General features: G+C 49.9%; 2 long non-coding RNA genes across 2 annotated transcripts; both read right to left on the reverse strand.

The window, feature by feature from the left end:
• Positions 1–690: 690 nt before the first annotated feature.
• LOC127488244 (uncharacterized) lies at positions 691–7063 on the reverse strand. Its single transcript, XR_007915795.3, has 3 exons — positions 6689–7063; positions 1504–1642; positions 691–1051 (listed from the first exon to the last, which is right to left on the reverse strand). It is a non-coding gene; the product is annotated as an uncharacterized LOC127488244 (long non-coding RNA).
• LOC149125828 (uncharacterized) lies at positions 4421–6640 on the reverse strand. Its single transcript, XR_016211276.1, has 2 exons — positions 6353–6640; positions 4421–4633 (listed from the first exon to the last, which is right to left on the reverse strand). It is a non-coding gene; the product is annotated as an uncharacterized LOC149125828 (long non-coding RNA).
• Positions 7064–18012: the final 10949 nt, after the last annotated feature.

Genomic DNA, 18012 nt, shown 5'->3' on the forward strand with positions numbered 1-18012 from the left:
GTATCTTCCTCTCAGTACTCTGCCTTTCAAAACATAAATCTTTAAATAAAAATACAAAAAACCTTAAGTCCCTCCAAATGCCCTAAATATGTTGTGAACTATTTTTTAAAGCAAGTATATACTGTTCTTCAAGGTTCCCCTTATCAGTTAGTTCCTGATTAGGTTGCTCAGGAAACCCCTCACCTACTTTGTGTCTAGCCCTTCTGCTGATAGCAGGCCATGCTTTGTTTCACTCATTTTACTTTAACCCAGAATCCCTATTTTGTAGGCCAGGATCCTGTGCACTTGGTAGGGTGACACCGCTCCCTTCCCTTAGATCTGAGAGCCTTCAGTCCCACCAGACTCCGAGTCAACACCTCTTCATTTCCAGTGTACTCACCGAATTATCAAAAACATTTCAGATAAGTACAGACTTTGCTCAACTCTAATTTCAGGTGCCATAAATTTGCCTACTCCGAAGGTTGGAGCTAGAGATCAATATGTACTTTGATTATCAGAGTCAGCCCGGGGCCAGCTACAAAACAAGCCAAGGTTTGTCCTTGGCAAGCTTATAGCTTATCTTCATGCCCCTTTCTCCACACCTGCACTTTCTCCCCACGTGTTCCTGTTAGCTCTCAGGTGCTCCTACTTTCTTCACTTTCTTTTCTAAACTTGCTCTCAAGGAAGGACCTGAACTAAATCATACTAAGGTTTTTTTTTTTTTTTTTTTTAAGATTTATTTTATTTATTTGAAAGAGTTAGAGAGGTAGAAAGAGAGAGAGAGAGAGGTCTTCCATCCGCTGGTTCACTCCCCAGTTGGCCACAACAGCTGGAGCTGTGCCGATCCGAAGTCAGGAACCAGGAGCTTCTTCTGGGTCTCCCACGCGGGTGCAGGAGCCCAAGGACTTGGGCCATCCTCCACTGCTTTCCCAGGCCACAGCAGAGAGCTGGATCAGAAGAGGGGCAGCCAGGACTTGAACTGGTGCCCATATGGGATGCTGGCACTTCAGGCCAGGGCTTTAATCCACTGCACCACAGCGCTGTCCCCAACACACTAAGGTATTAATGATGGCTGAAACAAAATGATCACTCTGAGGTTACCAGCCTTAAAATTTTTTTAAATTTACTTGAAAGGCAGCTACACACAGAGGGACATAGAGAGATCTTCCATCTGCTGTTTCACTCCCCAGATAGCCACAATGGCCAGGGCTGAGCCAAGCTGAAGCCAGGAACCCCATCTAGATCTCCCACATGGGTGGCAGTTTGCTGCCTTCCTAGGCACATTAACAGGGTGCTAGATTCAAAGTGGAGTGGCCAGAACCAAACCAGTGTTCCAATATGGGATACCAGCACAGCAGGTGGTGACTTAACCAATTGCACCACAAGGCAGGTTCTGTTACCTGCATTTTAAAAGGGTGTAAAGATACCATTTTTTAAAAAAGATTTATTTATTTATCTAAAAGAGTTACACACAGAGAAAAAGAGAGGCAGAGAGAGAGGTCTTCCATCTGCTGGTTCACTCACCAGTTGGCTGCAATGGCCGGAGCTGTATGGATCTGAAGCCAGGTGCCAGGAGCTTCTTCCAGGTCTCCCATGCAGGTGCAGGGCCCCAAGGACTTGGACCATCTTCTACTGCTTTCCCAGGGCACAGCAGAGAGCTGGACTGGAAGTGGAACAACCGGGACTAGAACCTGGTGTGCTGGCGCCGCAGGTGGAGGATTAGCCTAGTGAGCTGTGGTGCCGGCCTGCAAACTGCAATTTAACGCACTGCACCGGGACACCAACCACAAAAAGCCAGCTTTTAAAACACCAAGTGTTCTAGGTGGGCACTGCCAATGCCAAGTCATTAATACTGTGGCTATGTTCCAAGTCCTTGAGCCACTTGAACCAATTTTGGTCCACTCATCATAAGCAATAGAACCACACTGGGCATGCACACATGACTTCAACAATTATGAACGCCTATTGCATGGCCTACATTGTTTTAGGTAGTGGTGGTGCAGCAGCCAACATGTGCCTACTGGCACGGAGTTTACATTCCAGCAAGGAGTGGCAGACAAAGAACATGTAAAACGTGTCAGGCTGTGGTTAAGTGTTACAAGCAAGCGGTGGGAAAGGAGTGTTGGGGGTGGGTTGGGAGACTCTGGCATGGAGTGATTGTCACTTTACACAGGGGGTCTTATATAAGGTGACATTGCAGCAGGCAAATGAAGGAAATCCTGGGGACATCTGGGGAGAATACTCAGCACAGGTCCCAACAGGTACAGAGACCTAAAGGAGAAAGCCCTCGTACCCTGTTCTAGAAACAACACAAAGAGCAAGGGTTCCTGGGGATGAGTGAATTAGTTGAAGGATAAACAGCAAACTGTGAGGCCAGACAGTGTGGGGACTGTAAGGATGCTGGCTTTTTTTTTTTTTTTTTTAAAAAAGATATTTATTTATTTGAGAGGTAGAGTTACAGTTAGTGAGAGGGAGAGACAAAGTTCTTCCATCCGCTGGTTCACTTCCCAGATGACCGCAACGGCCGGAGCTGCACCGATCCAAAGCCAGGAGCCAGGAGATTATTCTGGGTCTCCCACGCGGGTGCAGGGGCCCAAGGACTTGGACCATCCTCCACTGCTTTCCCAGGCCATACCAGAGAGCTGGATTGGAAGAAGAGCAGCCGGGACTAGAACCAGTGCCCATGATGCTGTCTCTTACTGACCGAAATGGGAAGCCACTAGAGGGTTTTGAGCAAAGAAGTGACATGACATGGCCTGCATGTTAAAAAGATAACTTTGGGGGCCAGCATTGTGGCATAGTGTGTTAAACCACCGCCTGTAACACCGGCATCCCCTCTGGGCACTGGTTTAAGTCCTGGCTGCTCTACTTCGGATCCAGTTCCCTGCTAATGTGTGTGGGAATGCAGCAGAAGATGGCTCAAGTGCTTGGGCCCCTGCACCCATGTGGGAGATTCGGATGAAGCTCCTGGTTCCTGGCTCCTGCTTGGCCCAGCTCTGGCCATTGCAGCCATTTGGACAGCTGAAGAGGCCAAGACAGCTTTGACTGTCTGACAAGGTCACAGCAGGAGGTGTGTCTCCACTGCGGTCCTCTTGGTGGTTTTATTTTATATTGATAATTATATTCTATACAAGAAAGCCAGAGTTTCCTGGTGATCTCACTGATGATCGCTATATTCTTGGAAATCTGTGAAAAACAACTTCTATTCAAAATGACCTCAGTGATGGTTGAGCTGTTGGATGGACTAGATCCTCCTAGAGTAATCCAACCCCTCTGAAGCTTCAGTTATCTGTAATAAAAGCCTAGAGGGAATTCTAAACTGTCAGGTGCATGGTATGCAGTTAGACCTGATGTAGGTTAGGGATAAGAGGGTCTTTGGGAAAGGTCTTCAGTCTCCTGCTATAATCCACTTGAGAGCATGTCTTGACATGGATTTAGGAGTTGTAAATAAGGGTTAATAATTTGAGTGGTTGAGAAACACACGAACAGTGGTAAATACCTTAGTACATGTGGCCTGGTGGAAAGAACATAAAGCAGTTACTGAAGTCAGTGAGTCTTAAATGAGCTACTAAAACTAAATAATAGGGGGCTGGCACGGTGGCACAGTGGGTTAACACCCTGGCCTAAAGTGCCAGCATCCCATATGGACGCCAGTTCGAGACCTGGTTGCTCCACTTCTGATCCAGCTCTCTGCTATGGCCTGGGAAAGCAGTGGAGGATGGCCCAAGTCCTTGGGCCCCTGCACCCGTGTGGGAGACCCAGGAGAAACTCCTGACTCCTAGCTTTGGACTGGCACAGCTCCGGCTGTTGCAGCCAATTTGAAAATGAACCAGCAGATGGAAGACCTCTCTCTCCCTCCTTCTCTCCCTCTCTCTCTTTCTCTCTCTGCCTCTCCTCTAACTCTTTCAAATAAATAAATAAATCTTTTTTTAAAAAAAAACTAAATAATAGTGAAGGGTTATGGAAAGGACATGTGTAATGAATGGGTTTGTTTAAACAGGGTGTTTGTGGTTACTAGTAGAGTTAAACTAAAAGGTAAATGTTCCAATCTTCATAATCGTTTTTTTTAAGATTTATTTTATTTATTTATAAGACAGAGTTACAGAGTAAGGTAGAGACAGAGAGAGAGGTCTTCCATCTGCCAGCTCACTCCCCAGATGGCCGCAACAGCTGGAACTGGAACTGGAGCTGGAAGCCAGGAGCCAGGAGCCTCTTCCGGGTCTCCCATGTGGGTGCAGGGGCCCAAGGACTTGGACCATCTTCCACTGCTTTCCCAGGCTACGGCAGAGAGCTGGATTGGAAAAGGAGCAGCTGGGACTAGAACAGGCTATGGGAGCTGGCACTGCAGGCCAGGGCTTTAACCCACTGTGCCACAGCACCGGCCCCAATCAATAGTCATGAAACTAGAAGTAGATGTTCTGATTCTTTGCAAAATAACCACTTTGTTTTGTTTTTTTAAAGATTTTTTATTTATTTGAAAGAGTTACAGAGAGAGGTAGGGACAGAGAGGTCTTCCTCTGGTTTACTCCCCAGATGGCCGCAACAGCCAGGGCTACACGATCTGAAGCCAGGACTTCTTCCCATTTCCCATGTGGGTGCAGGGACCCAAGGACTTGGGCCATCCTCCACTGCTTTCCTGGGCTATAGCAGAGAGCTGGATCGGAAAAGGAGAAGCCAGGACTAGAACCAGCACCCATATGGGATGCCGGCACTTGCCACTGCACCACAGTGCCGCCCCCATTATGTTTTTTGTAATCGATTATTATATAATGTAGCATCACTTTGAGTCTCTGTTCTATTGTATCTTAAATATCAAGTAAATATTTAAAATCAAAGAAATCGTTACACAGCTATGGAAATCGGAACTAGGGAAGAGTTACACACAGTACAAGGTCAATGGGTTAAAGTGGATGGAAATTTATGAGAACAGTAAAGAATGTGTCAAATGAACAGTAGATGTAATTTAGGGTATAAAAATAAAGTCTGGTGCTGTCTCATCAGAGCCAGGCCATCAGCCTTGCTGTGAGTGTCTCTCATTCCTCCCACACCTCCGGGAACCCCTGGACTGGCTGCAGCTGGACTCCGGCAGAGAGCAAACAGGTGGATGGGAGAATTTGCTCTCTTCTCTCACTAACTCTGCCTTCCGAATACTAACAAAAACAAGAGATCACTTTGGGGTTGGTGCTTGGCCTAGCAGTTAAGATGCTACTCCGGGCGGACCCCCACAGACCACCCAAGAGTGCCGGTTTCAGTCTCAGCTGTGCTCCCGGTGTGCGCCCTGGGTCCAGACAGATGGTGACTCAGCAGGTAGGTAGTCGGTGCCTGCCACCCACGCGAGAAATGTGGACTGAGCGCCAACTCTCGGCTGCAGCAGCGGTCCCGCTGTTGGAGGTGTTTCAGGGAGTGAACCAGCTGGAACTCAGCCTGCCTCTCAAAAAAACCAAAAACCACCTCGCTTTGACTGAAGGCGAGAGTGGACTAGTTGGGCTACTGCAACAATGTAACCGGGTGGACGATCACGTGGCAGCTGAGATCCTGAACACGTTCTGAAGGCAGAGCCAACACATTTCTCCCGTCTGCTTGCTAGAGGGGAATTTACTAGACAGGACGGCATCCTGGGCAAGCTTTTACACTGTATTTATTACCCTGCATTTTAGCTTGGAAGGCGGAGCCACACACACACACAGATTCCCCTCCTCGGGCTCACTCGCCCAAAGCCCACAGCAGTGGGAGCCCGGGGAGGACCTGCGAGTCGACCTTGGTCTCCTGGGTGCCGGCAGGGACAGAGCCAGGGCTCAACCCCGGGCGCTCTAACGTGGGATGCGAGCTTAAACCCAGCCGGGCGAGAGGCGCTGCACCGGCCCCGCCGTGTCCTCCAGTCCCTCTCACACTGGAAGGGCTTTTCGCCTGTGGCCCAGGCCCCACGCATCCTGGTCGTGGCGTCCCAAGCATCAGAACCCGGATAACGCGAAGTGACGTGTAGATTGACGGAAGGCTGCCACCCACCCCGCCCCAGGAGATGCCGCACAACCCACTAGCGACGCCGGCTGCGGACCGCCGAGGGGCAGCGGGTTCCGGCCACCCACGCCGAGCTCCTCGCGGGCATCCAGGGCGTGGACCCGCGGACTAGAACTCTGCCAAACAGGAACCCGAATCCACTCCTTTTCCAGGGCGCCCCGCTCCGCCCGGCTCTTGCCCCAGACCAGTCCCCGCGGGGCGCCGACTCGGCATCCCGACTCTGCGCCCCTTCTCTGTGAGGACCGAGTGCCGGCCTCGTGGGCAGGCGTGGACCGTCCTCGGAGGTTTCTGTCCCCGCGGGTACGGGTGGCCGAAGCTACCCCTGACGTCACATGGTTATTCTGAGGAAATGCACCTGCAAACCTAGCTGGTCTCACTACCGCTTTCACTGCTTCACCACAGCCGGCGCAGGAACTACCCTTAAGGCCAAGGCTTTCCCACCAGGCAGAGGCGGCGCCGCCGCCGCTCCCCGCCGCCCCGCACCATCAACCCCCGCCAAGACGTTTGCGCCTGCGCGGCATCACGCGCTCTCAGCGAACTCTCCCACTGGACAGTGGCGTCTGGTCACGTGGCACGCGCCAGCCAATGCCTGGCGGCCGTGCGCTCGCCTCCTCGTTGCTAGGTGACCCGGGGCCGCCTCTCCCCGCCGCACGCCGGCCTCAGTCCGCTGAGGTTCACCCTTGCAGGTTACCTGGCTCGGTGGTCACCGGCGCCTGCCAGGGCTTGTCGCGGTTGCCAGTTTGGCTCCGGCAGGAGCCCCGGGTGGCAGGCCCCTGCCAGACTGAACCCTAGCGTCGCGGCCTCCGCGGTCGGGAGCATACTGGACGCTCAGAGGATGACCTGACGGCTCAGGTGCCGCAGGACCGCGCTACCGGGGCCGGTCCATTCCCCAGCTCCGTGCCTCGGCCACCTCAGCTGGAGAGAACCGGATCAGACTGCATTTCGGGCAGGGGTGTGGCTGAGACTGTGGCTAGCCCAGAAATTAGTCCCTGGTGGGAGTCCCGGGCGTGGCTTCCTGCTGCGTCCGCGTGGGTTAGGTCTGAGAAAAGCGCAACTGGGGTTCTGCGGTGTCTTGTTAGCTCTGATTGAAGGGTAACCCGCTGCACATGGATCCAGAAAAGACTCGAGTTAATTTTTTTTTTTAAAGATTTATTTATTTGGAACTCAGAGTGATAGGAGAGAGAGAGGAGAGATTCCCCCTGGTTCACTCCCCAAATGCCTGCAACAGCCAGAGCTAGGCTTTGTCAAAGCCAGGAGCCGGGAACTCCATCCCGGACTCCCACATGGGTGCCAGGGACCCAGGCACCGGAATCATCTTTCGTTGCCTTCCCGGGAGCTGGATCTGAATTGGAGTAGCTGGGAGTTAAACCAGCCTCATAGGGGATGCTGGCCTCACGGCTTAACCTGCTGCACCACAACTTTGACCCCTCAAATCTAACTTTAAAAAGTTTATGGGGGATGGCGCTGTGGTGTAGTGGGTAAAGACACCGCCTGCATTGCCGGCATCCCATAGGGCGCCTGTTCAAGTCCCGGCTGCTCCATTTCCAATCCAGCTCTCTACTATGGCCTGGGAAAGCAATAGAAGATGACCCAAGTGCTTGGGCCCCTGCACCCACATGGGAGACCCAGAAGGAGCTCCTGGCTCCTGGCTTTGTATTGGCTCAGCTCCAGCTGTTGTGGCCACTTGGGGAGTGAACCAGCAAATGGAGGACCTCTCTCTCTCTGCCTCTCCTTCTCTCTCTGTGTAACTCTGACTTTCAAATAAATAATCTTTTTAAAAAGTTTATGTATCATATAATTATACAGATATAATACACATAATATATCTTACATATATCACACATATAATTATATATATATATATATATATATATATATATGACTGTTTTGGGATATCTGACAACAGTGGCAGTCTGTTTTTCGCTGTTGAGCACTTCCGATCCAGAATCGTTGTGGTGTACCTTGGACTGGTATACAGCTTGTTATTTATTAGAGGGTTTGGTATTTCTTCTTTCCCTAACATATTTGGATTAAATTCACTTGTTTCTTTTTAATCATCAACCTCTGAAATATGATGTTTTCATGCATGGATAAGCATGACCAGGGAGGTCTATGTTTCTCAAGCTTGAGTGTGTGTAGTAGCCACTTGGGGCTCTTGTTATAAAGCATGTTCTGATTCATTGCATCTGGCAGGGGCTTCCAGGTACAGATGACCTGCTGGCCTGATGCATGCTTCGAAAAGCAATAGCCCTGGGGCCAGCATTGTGGCATGGAAGATAAAGCCTCCACCTGGGACGCAGGCATCCCATATGCACAACGATTGGTATTCCAATCCAGCTTCCTGCTAATGCCCTGGGAAAAGCAGCAGGAGATGGCCCAGTGCTTGGGCCCCTACCATTTGCAGAGGAGATACAGATGAAGCTCCTGGCTTCTAGCTTTGGCCTGGCCTGGTCCTGGCCATTGTGGCCATCTGGGAAGTGAATCAGTGGATGGAAAAATCTCTCTGTCTCTCCCTCTCTCTCTCTGACTCTGATTTTTCAAATAAAGAAATAAATCTTAAAAAAAAAAAAGCAATAGCCCTATTGAAATAGCAATAGCAATTGCTTCATTTTCATAACTGATTTTATGCCAAAACAGTTTTTTAAAGGTTTATTTATTTGACAGAGAGAGAGGGAGGGAGAGAGAGAGAGACTTTCCATCTACTAGTTTACTCCACAAATGGCCCCAGTGGTCATGGCTGAGCCAGGCTGAAGCCAGGAGTCTGGAACTCCATCTTGGTATCCTACATGGGTGGCAGGGGCCTAAGCACCTGGGCCATCCTCCACTGTCTTCCCAGGTGATTAGCAGGGGGCTGGAACAGAAGCAGAGCAGCTCAGACTCAAGTGGAGCTCCAGTGTGGGGTGCTGGTGCGACAAGCAATGGCCTGACCCTTTGTACCACAGCACCTGCTCCCAAAACGATTTATTGACCTCTGTGAACTCTAACTTACACAGCCTCTCTGTGTGGCCACTTGTGGGATGAACCAACAGATGGATGATGTCTTTCTATACCCTCCTTTTTTTCTGTCACTGTCAAATAATATTTATATTTTTTTAAAGAAAGGCTGCTTCTAATGCTTGCACCCCCTATTAAAGTGCCCACGTTCAAGACATTCTGCCTCCAACTCCAGTTTCCTACTGCTGTACACCCTGGAAGGCAGCAGGTGATGGCTCAAGTACTTCAGTCCCTGCCACACACATGGGGGAGATCCAGGCTGAGTTCCAGGCTCCTGGCTTTGGATTGGTCATTTCAGTCATTTGGAGAGTGAACCACTGGATAGGAGATCTTTCTCTCTCTGAATTTGAAATTAATAAAAATTAAGAAAGAAAGCATCAGATGAGGGCACACCTGTGGATCTGAATAGCAAGACTAAGAGTTGAAGACTAGCTAATGATTGTTCTGTTTAAGAGAGAGAAAATTTCAAATGATATAAGAAAATTAGATATGCAGAAATCCAGCACAATGATGTATAGAATCCATGGGGTTCCATTTTGTAAAAGCTTATGAAAATCATGTTCTTATTCTGGAAGATATGAATGTTCAGGGCTGACAGTGTGGCACAATGGGTTAAGCCACTGCTTGGGATGCGCACATCCCATATCAGAGTCCTGAGTCCCAGCTGCTCTGCCTCTGACCCGGCTCCCTGCTAGTATGTCCTGGGATGCAAGAGATGATGCCTCAAGTGCTTGGGCCAATGGCACCACATGAGAGATGTGGATGGAGTTCCTGACTCCTCTTTCCGTCTGGCCCAGCCCTGAGCACTGTGGCCCTTGGGGAGTGAACCAACGGATGGAACTCCTGATTCCAGCTCTCTGCTAATGCCTGGGAAGGTGCCAGATGATGGCCCAGGTGCTGGGGTCCCTGCCATCTATGTAGGAGACCTGGAAGAAGTTCCGGGCTCCTGGCTTTGGCCTGCCCAGCCCTGGCTGTTGCGGGTACTCTGTTTCTCCCTGTCTGTCACTCTACCTTTCAAATAAATAAATCTTATTTTTAGGATTTTATTTGTTCGTTTGAGAGGCAGAGTTACAGATAGAGAGAGGGAGAGACAAAGAGAAAGGTCTTCTATCTGGTTCACTTCCCAAATGGCCGTAATGCCAGAGCTGGGCCGATCTGAAGCCAGGGGCCAGGAGCTTCCTCCAGGTCTCCCACGTGGTGCAGGGGTCAAGCACTTGGGCCATCTTCCATTACTTTCCAAGGCCATAGCAGAGAGCTGGATCAGAAGAGGAGCAGCCAGGACTCAAACCGGTGCCCATATGGGATGCCGGCGCCGCAGGCCAGAGGCTCAGCCTACTATGCCACAGCTCTAGCCCCAATAAATAAATCTTTTTTTTTTTTTAAAGTTTATTTATTTGAGGGAGAGAGGGAAAGAGCAAGCCCTCATTTGCTGGTTCACTCCCCAAATGCTTACACTGGCCAAGGCTGAGCCAAGGCCAAAGCCAGGAGCCAGGGAAGCAGTTCAGGTCTCCGCCCAAGGTGGCAGGAGTCCAGGTACTTGAGCCATCTTGGCTGCAGCTCAGAGACTGCATCAAGAACCAGAGCCAGGCATGACCCAGGGACTCCGCTAACCGCCAGGGACTCGGCTAACCGCCTCTGGCGGAGTGCCCGATGTTATTGTATCTTGTAAGGCTTCTTGAAGTGTTACTTGGAAACTATGTGATTCTTTGGGGTCTCACTCTTAGGCATGTGAGGCAGGACTAGAGCAATGCAGCCCTAGCGCTCATTATTTCCTCCAGGTGAGACAAGTACTCTTCCCATTGCCCACAGAGGAGGAGTTTCCCCGTGTGGCTGGGAGGAGTAGCACGGCGTCCAGTGCAGTGTAGACACCAGGTGCTTTGCACCCTCATTCTTTCATGTTCTTCCCCGGCCCTGGGTAGTTTTCTCACACATGTATGCTGAGCAGTGGCCTGCTCAATACTAGAAGGGGGTCCTTTACCAACTCCTGAGTTCTGGCTGTCTACTGCTCCACTCTCTCTAGTACTTTGCCACTGCATTGTAGCTGCCTTGGTCTCCCTGGACTCTCAGCTCTGTCTCTGCACAGGGATTCCACTGAGCTCTGCCTCCGTTGTCCTTCCTACCACTGTAGTTTGGAAAGTCTCAAGGCCATAAGCTGGGGTGGTAACAGGACTCCTAATATTTAGTGTGCTTTTTTTTTTTTTTCCAGGTGCATTTTATTGGAAAGGCAGAGAGACACAGAGAGATCTCCCACCTGCTGGTTCACACCCCAAATGCCTGCAACAACCAGGGCTGGGTCAGGCTGAAGCCAGGAGCCCAGAACTCCACCCATGTCTATCAGGTGGGTGTTGGAAGGGACCCAACTACTTGAACCATCATCGGCTGCCTTCCAGGAAGCTGGATCAAAAGTGGAGGAGCTGGGATTCAAATCGTGTTCTCCAATATGGGATGTGGGTGTCCAAGCACCATTTTTTTTAAAAAAATATTTATTTATTTATTTATTTATTTGAATGGCAGAGTTAGAGAGAGAGAGAGAGAGAGAGAGAGAGAGAGAGAGATATCTTCCATCCGTTGGTTACTCCCCAAATGGCTACAATGGCTGGGGCTGGGTCAGGCAGAAGCAAGAAGCCAGGAGCTTCTATTGGGTCTCTCACAAGGGTGGCAGGGGCCCAAATACTTGGGCCATTTTCTGCTTTTCTCATGATATTGGCCAGGAGCCAGATCTGAAGTGGAGTAGTCAGGACACAAACCAGCACCCTTATGGGATGCTGGCATCACAGGGAGTGGCCTTACCTGCTAGCCACAATGCTGGCCCACAAGCAGCATCTAAAACACTGTGCCAAATGCCTGCCCCCAAACCATTTTTTCTCCCTTCCTTTCCCTTCCTTTCCCTTCCTTTCCCTTCCTTTCCCTTCCCTTCCCTTCCCTTCCCTTCTTTTTTCCTTTCCCCTTCCTTCCTTCCTTCCTTCCTTCCTTCCTTCCTTCCTTCCTTCCTTCCTTCCTTCCTTCCTTCCTTCCTTCCTTCCTTCCTTTGTTTCTTTCATCTTTTTCTGTCCATATTTTGATTGTTTTAGGTGGGAAAGTAAATGCAGTCCCTGTTTCTTTATCTTATTTTCTGGAAGTTAAAGTCCAAATATCATACCAGTCTGAAACAACACGCCCCAAATTATTAACTATTGAACTTTTAACCTAGATTGTATGCTGTTGAACTCACATTCAACTTACTTCCAGAGGAAGACAGCTATTATCCCATCCTTATATGCCTGAAAACTTAACCATTGTGTGGCACTTGGCTGACACTTAGTAAAAGCTGGAGTGAGGAGCTGGCACTGTGGTATAGCAGGCTAAGCCACCACCTGCAGCACCAGCATCCCACATAGGTGCTGGTTCAAATCCCTACTACTCCACTTCCAATCCAGCTCCCTGTGAATGTGCCAGGGAGGGCAGCGAAAAGTGGCCCAAGTCCTGGTGCCCTTGTACCCATGTGGGAGACCTAGAAGAAGCTCCTGACTCCTGACTTTGACCTGGCCCAGCCCCAGCTATTGTGGCCATTTGGGGAGTGAACCAGCAGATGGAAGACCTCTCTCTCTCTCTCTCTCTCTCTCTCTCTCCTTCTCTCACTCTGTGCCTTTCAAATAAATAAATAAATCTTAAAAAAAAAAACAGCTAGAGTGGATGAATAAACTGTTTCGAGCAAGAAGCTGTTAATCAGCTTATGGCATTTTCTTCTAACACTTGTTGACAGACTTTTGCAATCCCCTTCTTGCCTGCCAGCAGCAAGTGGAAGCCAGGCAAAATGAAATTTCTGGGACTTGTTAGTTGTGATTCTAATTAACCACAAAAATGCACCCTTTATAAAAACTTGTTTACAGGAATGAGGGAAATTTTAGGGATGATAAAACTGCTCTAAAACTAGGTTGTGGTGATAGTTGCCCAAGTTTAATAAAATTATTGAATTAGGCACTTAAAAATAAGCTAATTGAGGACTGGCACAGTAGGTTGATCCTCTGCCTGCAGTGCTGGCATCCCATATGGGCACCAATTCTACCCAGCTGCTCCTCTTCTGATCCAGCTCTCTGCAATGGCCTGGGAAAGCAGTAGAAGATGGCCCAGGCACTTGGGCTCCTGTACGTACATGGGAGACCTGGAGGGAGCTCCTGGCTCCTGGTTTTGGATCAAGCTAGCTCTGGCTGTTGCGGCCATTTGGGGAGTAAACCAGTGGATGGAAGACCTTTCTCTCTGTCTCTCCCTCTCACTGTCTATAACTCTACCTCTCAAATAAATAAATGAGATCTTTTAAAAAACTGAGCAAATTGAATTAAAAAATTAAACAGGGCAGGAGTTTAGCCTTCCAGGGAAGCTGCCAGGTCAGAAGCCCGAGCCTCACATCTGAGTGCGGGGTTTAGTTCCCAGCTCCTCGGCTCCGGAGTCCCGCTGCCTGCTAATAGAGACCTGGGAGGCAGCTGAGGGCTCAGGTAATTGGTCACCTGTCACCTGTGACGGGGATTTGGATTGAGTTCCTGGCTCAGCCCTAGCAGTGGTGTCATTTGAGGTGTCAACCAGTGGGTAGGATCTTTCTGTTTCTGTCTCTTTGCCCTTCAAATAAATACAAATCTTTAAAAAGTGAGTGGTAGTGGGCATTCGGTGTAGTGGTTAAGGCACCATTTGGAATGGCTACATCCCACATCAGAATGTCCAGGTTAGTGCCTCAGGGCAGCCTCTGATTCCAGCTTTCTGATGATGTGCAACTTGGGGGTAGCGGTTGATGGCTCACCCCTGCTGGAGGCCAGGACTGAGTTCCTAGCTCTCAACTGTGGCCTGGTATAGCCCTGGCTATTGCAAGAATTTGGAGAGTAATCCGAAGGTTGGAGGTTCTCTGTCTCTTTCTCTGTGTGTGTATGTGTGTGTGTGTGTGTGTCAGTCTCTCTGCATCTCAAATGAAAATGAAAAAGAATGAATTTTCTGGTAGGTAAATTACATCTGAAGAAAGTTTTCTTTTTTTAAGATTTATTTTATTTATTTGAAAGACAGAGTCACAGAGAGAGGTAGAGACACACAGAGAGAGAGAGGTCCTCCATCCGCTGGTTCACTCCCTGGATGGCTGCAATGGCTGAAGCTGCTCCGACCTGAAGCCAGGAGCCAGGAGCCTCCTCCGAGTCTCCCACGTGGGTGTAGAGTCCCAAGGACTTGTGCCATCTTCCACTGCTATCCCAGGTCGTAGCAGAGAGCTGGGTCGGAAGAGGAGCAGCCAGGACTAGAACCGGTGCCCATATAGGATGCTGGCGCTTCAGGCCAGGACCTTAACCCGCTATGCCACAGCACTGGCCCCGAAGAAAGCTTTCTTCAAAAGCTTATCTTGGGGCCAGCACTATGATGTCAGTGGGTTAAAGCCCTGGCCTGCAGTGCCGGCATCCTATATGGGCAACAGTTCATGTCCTGGCTGCTCCACTTCCAATCCATCTCCCTGCTAATGCACCTAGGAAAGCAGTGGGGGATGGCACAAGTCCTTGGGCCCCTGCACCCATGTGGGAGACCCAGAAGCTCCTGGTTCCTGGCTTTGGATCAACTAAGCTCCAGCCATTGGCAGCCATTTGGGGAATGAACCAGTGAATGGAAGTCTGTATGTCTTTACTTCTCTCTCTGTAACTGTCTTTCAAATAAATCTTTAAAAAAAAAGTTTATCTTAAGGAGTTCCAAGGTATTTCATAGCAAAAAAAAAAAAAAAAAAAAAAAAAAAAAAAAAAAAAAAAACAAAGTTGCCAATCAATTTATATAGGATAAACATAGTTTTGACTTTTTTTTTTTTAAGAAGTCTCATATGCATTGAAATGTAACTGACTGGGTAGGAGCAGGTTATGGTGGACATTCCCTTGGTACCTTGCACATGAATTACTTTTTTTTTTTTTTTGACAGGCAGAGTGGACAGTGAGAGAGAGAGAGACAGAGAGAAAGGTCTTCCTTTGCCGTTGGTTCACCCTCCAATGGCCACCACGGCCAGTGTGCTGTGGCCGGCGCATCGCGCTGATCCGAAGGCAGGAGCCAGGTGCTTCTCCTGGTCTCCCATGGGGTGCAGGGCCCAAGCACTTGGGCCATCCTCCACTGCACTCCCGGGCCACAGCAGAGAGCTGGCCTGGAAGAGGGGCAACCAGGACAGAATCCGGCGCCCCGACCGGGACTAGAACCCAGTGTGCCGGCGCCGCACGTGGAGGATTAGCCTATTGAGCCGCGGTGCTGGCTACATGTATTACTTTTGTAATCAGAAAAAAAAAAAAAAAAGATTTTAAAAGGAAAATTAAGCATTTTAAGAGGAGGAAAGCAAAGGGCAATACCAAGAGAGAAGAAGAAGTCTGAAAGAGGAAACTGTTTCCTTCCCTGCTCACAGGATGCTCTGCGCCCCTAGCTTGTGGGGCTTGTTCACACCACGCCATTCTGCAATTCTCTGCAGACACCAGTGACTTAACTCGGTTCTGACAGCACCTCCCTGGCGCTCACGTCAGATCCCACAGGTTTTACAGCTCCGTTCCATAGGGCCAACCTCAGCTCAGATACCAGGTACAAGTCGCACGTCTTTAGCCTGTCGCCCATCTTTAGCCTGTCACCCATGGGTAACCCTGTCAGCCAGGACAGGTAGCTCACGTAGCAGCCGTGTGCTGCGGCTTCCTTTAAGATGTATTTATTTGACAGAGAAAGAGACACCGAGCAGAGAATCTTCCCTTCACTGGTTCACTCACCAAATGGCCACAACAGCTCCATCTGGGCCAGGCAGAGCTGGAAGCCAGGGACTCCATCCACCTGGGTGGCAGGGCCCCGAGAACCTGGTTGCATCCTCCGCTGCCTTCCCAGCTGCTCTGGTAAGAAGCTGGATCAGAAGCGCAGCCACCGGGACTTGAACCGGCACCCAGCTGTGGGATGTCGGCAGTACACGCAGCGATTTAACCGCTGCACCACAATGCCGGCACCTCCAAACATTCACCAACCCGGAAGCTCTCTGCACCCCATCCTTTGGTTTTGTTTTTTTTGAGAGCCAGAAGATCTGATAGAGAGACAGAGACAGAGTGAGCTTCATCCTCCAGTTCATTCCCTAAATGCCTGCAAAAGCCAAGACAAAAAAAAAAAAAAAAAAAGAGAGAGAGAGAGAGAGAGAGAGAGACAACGCCCTGTGAACTTCACCAAGGAGGCTTCCTGCAGCCCCCCCCCCCCCCACCTTATCAAGGTCCACGTAGCTTAAGGAGGGGCTCTGCCTGCTGCTCCAACGCAAAGAAGCCGGGCTTCAGCCCCTGCCCCCGTCCCGGCAGACTCAGCCCCACTCTCTGTACTCGCTTCCCCTATTCTGTCCCTCTAAGGTCTTAGCTACTTTGACTAGCTGCCCCCCTGCCTTCTTCTAACACTGAAATCCTGAAACCTAACGGGGCTCCTGCCTTCAATTCGGGGCTCCAGCTTCTGACTCCAGTTTCCCGCAGACCCTGGAAGGCAGTGGTGATGGTTCTGGTGGTCAGGTTTCCAGCTCCTGGCTTCGCACCTGTAATCCTGCCATCACAGGTGTTTGGGGAGTGGGCCCGTGTGTGGGAGCTCTCTGTATGACTCCCTAACAACAAAGTTAAAATAAAAAAGAAAGACGTGTCATAACTGTAAAAGAAGCTGTGTCAGCCGATTGAATGACTGAAGGTGAGCGCTGACCCTTTTCGGAATGTTCTGCCCTTCCTTTCTTGATTAGATGGTCAAGCAGAATTTTCTGTGTCCTCTTCTGGCTTTGACTGTGCAGCAATGAAACTCAGAACTCACTGGGATGGTTCGTTTCCTGCAGAGAGACAGAGAGGGCCAATTACCTGGCACCTGGATAAAAAATGGTCAAAAGAATCAAGTTTCCTTGGGGCCAGTGCTGTGTCGCAGTAGGTTAATCCTCTACCTGTGACACCATCATCCCATATGGGCACTGGTTCTAATCCCGGCTACTCCTCTTCCGATCCAGCTCTCTGCTCTGGCCTGGGAAAGCAGTGGAAGATGGCCCAGGTCCTCGGGCCCCTGCACCCACGTGGGAGACCTGGAAGAAGCTCCTGGCTCCTGGCTTTGGATGTTGCAGCCATTTGGAGAGTGAACCAATGGACGGAAGACCTTTCTCTCTGTCTCTCCTTCTCTACCTCTCAAATAAATAAATAAAATCTTAAAAAAAAAATCAAGTTTCCTGTACCATGTGATGAGCTGAGCAGAGTGACTGGGTAACCCACAGTACCCATTATTATTGTCTAGATTTAAAAAGGATGTCACTGTTGGACGTGGTGCCATGTGTAATTTTATAGCCTTGATGAATGGAAGTGTGGGGGGGGGGTCTTTGACAGTCTCTGTGGCAAAGATCTCTGCTTGGCCCGACTTTAGCAGGCTCCTGAACCTTCTCCCAGGCCCAAAGGCGACTTGTTTATAAAGTCCAGCTTCAGCGAAGTCAGTGGTACAAGAACTCCCCAGCCCAGATGCTTTATCCTCCCGGGTAGCTGACCAGTTCCCGGTCCTCCACCATCCGCCAGGTGCCGTTGGCTCACCCTAGCCTGTCTCCAGCAAGAATCCTGCTTGGTCAGGGTCTCCGGATCCTCCATACCCCTGGTGTTTCCTCCTGGTCATTTCCATCCACTGACCCCCACAGCCTGACCCATGGTGATAAACTCCCACTTGTCACACTGTGTTGAGTTGAGCCCAATCCATCTCCCTATTGCAAGACCCCTTTGCTGCACCCCTGGACCTACTGCTGCACTTCTGAATAAAGTCTTCCCTACCATACTCTTCACAAGTGTCACCGTTAAAGTGTTACTTTAACAGATGAAAGTATTCTGCTATGGTTTGGATGTGGTTTCTCCTCCAAAGACTCATTTCTGGAAGCTGGGTCCCTGGGATGGTAACATGTGAGGCAGTGGAACCTTTAAGAGGTGGAGCCTAATGAGAAATAACTGTCTCTCCGGGACACAGACAGCAAAGATGGTGTAGCTGGGTGGGTGGCATGTCCCAGAAAGCCCCCACCCAGTCGCCTTGCTGAGG

Source organism: Oryctolagus cuniculus, chromosome 7, assembly GCF_051225735.1.
Source record: "Oryctolagus cuniculus isolate XC-2025 breed Fujian yellow rabbit chromosome 7, ASM5122573v1, whole genome shotgun sequence".
NCBI lineage: Eukaryota > Metazoa > Chordata > Mammalia > Lagomorpha > Leporidae > Oryctolagus > Oryctolagus cuniculus.